The 4,592-nt window shown below is 45.4% G+C and overlaps 1 pseudogene; it reads left to right on the forward strand.

The window, feature by feature from the left end:
- Nucleotides 1-2,478: 2,478 nt before the first annotated feature.
- Nucleotides 2,479-3,543, forward strand: LOC113746311 (alpha/beta hydrolase domain-containing protein 17C pseudogene; annotated as a pseudogene).
- The last annotated feature ends 1,049 nt before the right edge of the window (nucleotides 3,544-4,592 follow it).

Raw genomic sequence — 4,592 nt, forward strand, 5'->3', positions numbered from 1 at the left:
TTTTGCAGTAACTGCTCTGCTGATTAGGGCTGGCAGTTAGTCCTGGTTATTACATGACTGTCTAACCAGGTAAACATGTGTATTAATTTACTAAATATTTTAAAGTTTCTCTTTAAATATCAGTGCCAGCTCCAAACACAGATGTGGAGGACAGAGTTGACTTTTATCGTTGTTGTTATGTGTTGACCCTTTTCTGTCATCCTAAAGAATCTCTTTGTTTTCAGCTACACTTGCATGGACGCAACGGGGGCAAGAGAAGAGAAAAAATACAACCGTTCAGTTCACATTTAGATGAATCATCGGGATACCAGGTGAAAGGTTCAATTGATTGGACTTTCATGTTGCCGGGTTCATGCTCCCGTATTGTCTTGTTTTCTTCTAAATAAATTGTGTTTCTGACAGGCGTAGGAACATGTCTGCGCACAGGCTTTGTTCTGACTCTTTATTGAATGCATTTGTAAGGGTGAGGCCTTTAGGTTAGGAATCACACTCATAAATATTCTATTTATGCTGAAAAAACAGGAAAAAAGTTTTCCCTTCTGTTCCGAATATCGCCACTATGGTGCTGAGCGATTGGCACTTTTTTTTCCTGCTGTATTTGTATTGGGGCTTGCACAGACTCCCACGTCTGTTAGATTTGAACACAATACACTATCTAGTAATGCTTTCCTCCTCCAGGCTATAAACAATGCAGCAGACTCCTGTCTCCATGGTTATTAGTGACAGTGCTGAAATGTGTGTATGGAGCTGATGATCCTCTCCCTCTCAGGTGGCTCTGAAGTGCCTCAGCCATCAGGCTGTAACTGCTTAAGCTGTTACTGAAATAGGTGATGACAACCTGTGCTCTGCGTTGCAGGAGTGAACTGCCTGTCAAGTGTCGTGTTGTGAAGATAGTCCTCTAAAAGTTATGCTGGTGCTAATCTAAAGTAACATTCAGTGCTGTCAGGACTGTTTTAGTCTTTCTTGAATGTGAACTTTTACAGAGGGTAGCATAATTCATTCATTCTGTTAAAAACACTTAAAGGATCAGTCTTGGCCAAGGGCTATTCTCATTTCTCACTGGTGCTGGTTATCGATCTCAGGAGGGTGGATCTTGCCTAATATGGGCTGGCCAGAGGATGATGCCAGACAGAAGTAGAGGAGGCTGAAGACTTTTCTTCAGGCTGTGATGGCAATGTTCCTACGCCTGTCAGAAACAATTTATTTAGAAGAAAAAAGACAATACGGGAGCTGAACCGGCAACATGAAAGTCATCAAATGAAAGAGATGATTATCTAAATGTTGAACTGAAGGTTGTTATTTTCTCTTTCTTGCCCCTGTTGCGTCCATGCAAATGTAGCTGAAAACAAAGAGATTCTTTAGGATGATAGAAAAGGGTCACTACAACGATGAAAAACAACGATAAAAGTCAACTCTGATCCTCCACCATCTTTGTTTTTGGGTGAGAGCTGGCACTGATTGACAATGATAACCCCCTCCATCCCTGAAGTATTCTGGTTTAGTTACTGACTTCTTCTATTTGTTTATGTAAAGAAATGACTGGCCCAGTCATGATGTGGCAGGGTGCACTATGGGGAATAATTTTCATCCCTTGAAATTTTTCTTCTGGACCCGGGAGGGGACAACTGTGGGCACAACTTCCTGCAACTGCCTTGTAGTATAGGTAGAGAGAGGCTGGCAGGGAAGAGTGGAGATGTAGAACAAAAGAAAAAACGACTATTAATATATGTGGACAAGGGCTCAGACACTGTTAGCACAGAATAAGCTAGTACATGAGATAGTAAAGACAATACTAACAACATATTAATGAATAGGTCAAAGCCAGAACAAGAATGATATTCCATGGAGACACAACAAAGCCACATTAAAAACTTACAACTTATATACTGGAACATATCATATTTGCAATGCACATTGATGACTATATACAGGGCATTGATGAACTACATATCTATACAGAGGCAAAAGGCAAAAAACACCCAAAGAACATCACTACACACACCCCAGCCTCCCGCCAGAGTCACAGTCAGGACAAAATGGATACAAAAAGTAAATTTTATCATATCATTACACACTGTAATCTACATTTAATTGTGTGGTTGATATTATTAGTATTTCTTACTTTGAAGGATTTCAAGCAAAGGAAAAAACATGTTAATATGAATATATGTGTACATATTATAAGTAATACAGTTTAATAAATATTTTTATAAAATAAACAGTCTGAGGTCAAAACAACTCAAACTTGTTGTTTTGGAAAAAAAAATGAATAAAATAAGATGACGTCAAAAACTACAGAAACAAAAGAAAAGCCAACACGGATGTCCGGTTGTACCGGAAGCCCGGCTTGTCTCCCTCCCAGAGAAATGGCTCCTCTCCGGAACTCCGAAGCTTGAACCGGAGCCGGTGATGTGTCACGGGGGACGTCGTTGTAGAACCGAGGCCGGTGTCCGCAGTGTTTGTCGCCGCTGAGGTTTCATGTCCGAGCTCCGTGCCCGCTGTCAGTGAACTGAACGCCCCTGTCACCGCGTGTTCATGGGAAACAAATAGCACCTGCAGCCCCGAGAGAACCAGCAGCAGCTAACCGACCGCTAACCCCGCGTAAATGCCCGAGCCGGCCCCAGGATGAACGGCTTTTCTCTGGGCGAGCTGTGCTGGCTCTTCTGCTTGTCACCGTGTCCCAGCCGCATCGCGGCCAAGCTGGCCTTCCTCCCCCCGGAGCCCACCTATCGATGCACAGCGATTCTAACGGCGTGACGAGCTTCATCTGACCGAGCGGGCGGACTGGCAGTACTCCCAGCGGGAGCTCGACGCGGTCGAGGTGTTTAGCACCAGGAGCAGCCGAGGGGTAACCGGGTCGGTGATGTTCGTGCGCTGCGCCCCCGAACAGCCGCTACACGCTGCTTTTTTCCCACGTACGCCGTGGACCTGGGGCAGATGTGCAGTTTCTACATCGGCCTCGGCTCGGATCAACTGCAACGTGTTCTCCTACGATTACTCAGGCTACGGGGTCGCAGGGCAAGCCCTCCGAGAAGAACCTGTATGCGGACATCGAGGCGGCCTGCAGGTCCTGAGGAACAAGTGAGTATGAACCAGGAGAGCATGGTGGATCCGCATGGCCACAGTCAGAAATATAAATTTAAATAACAGAACTTCAAAGCACTGATGTAATCTGCACAAACGTTATTTTGATGTCGACTGTCGTCGATTATTTTTTGCCGTTCGATTAGTCGACTAATCGGATCGTACGAATTGACTGTAAAACTACAGCTTATCGCACCAGCATGCAGCTGATCAGATCATTAGCTTCTTAGAAGTATGAGCTACTGAAAATAAAAACAATTAAGAGATGCTCTAACCAATTTAATGAGAGTTCGCGGCCACAGGAAACAGCGAGGTCCCGGGCGGGTGGGTCGCTGTAAAGCTTGCGGCCTCCCCGAGCCCAAGCCGACCAGGATACGCCTGCGGGAGGCACCAGCGCCGAGGAGAGTCCCACGGGGGATCCTGCCGCACCGTGCGGGCGTCCCTGACCCGCTGAGTTGATCCCCCGGGCAGACTGCGCAGAGTTGCGGAAAAATCGCGGTGTGTGGTTAAAATTACACACCCGCCCTGAATTCACGGGGATTCACTGACGTTGCAAAATCGCACAACTGTGAGATTCGTGGAAGGTCTGTTTATTGGTATCAATTTTACAGTCGCCGATACCACTACGCGTCATGGGGTGTGTGTATGTTGACGAAAGGCAGACGCGGCAGTGGAAGCTGCGAAGCCGCAGTTCGAGAGTTCGAGAGAAAAGGAAGTAAAAAAAAACAAAAAAACGATGCGTCGACTACTAATTAGTTGTCGAAGATTTTGTTTGTCGAATTAATCGTGACTAATCGTGGCAGCCCTGGTGTGCACATTTCAGTTCATTTAAAATGTATTTACAGTCTTTGACCTGTCAAACAAGGGCAGAACAACCTTTAACCTTTTAAAGTCGCGATTAAGTTAGCAATCCAGTCTTGACCCAAGCAGCAACTCCGTGCTGAGAAATAAAGCCGGTGCAGACGTGCCTAAAAAACTGTAATTCATCAAGTGTCCACTTGAGGCTGGCTCCAGCAGTGAGGTCAGTCTCCATAAGTCCCCATGTTCAAATGTCACATTCACAGCAGAAATAAACATGTTTACAGCCGGTACAAAAAAACAGTTTTGGCTCTGTCGTTAATTTCCCCGTTCATGACAACTGTACTGAGGGTGAAATTATTATACAACTCACCTGTTCACATTATATTAAGGCTTAAAGTTATGCAGGATATTAAGGCGTTGCTGCTTTGATTGACAGGTACAGTGCTGTTACAGACAGATGGCTTATTAGGCAGCACCCAGGCCGAATCAACCCGCCTCCTTAGGTAGCTGATGATGTACTTCTTTACGGATATTTAGATTACCGGGAGGCGGTGTCGGAAAACCTACGGCGTCTTACAGTTCTCTGATATCAGTTTCGACTGGATTTTGAGTTGGTCCTTGATTCCAAACTATCTTCCGCGTGACTTTCATGGGGGGATGCAAAGAAAGGGACGTCGGAGGATTTGGCAGTAGCCTATGGTACACAT

Source organism: Larimichthys crocea, chromosome VIII, assembly GCF_000972845.2.
Source record: "Larimichthys crocea isolate SSNF chromosome VIII, L_crocea_2.0, whole genome shotgun sequence".
NCBI lineage: Eukaryota > Metazoa > Chordata > Actinopteri > Sciaenidae > Larimichthys > Larimichthys crocea.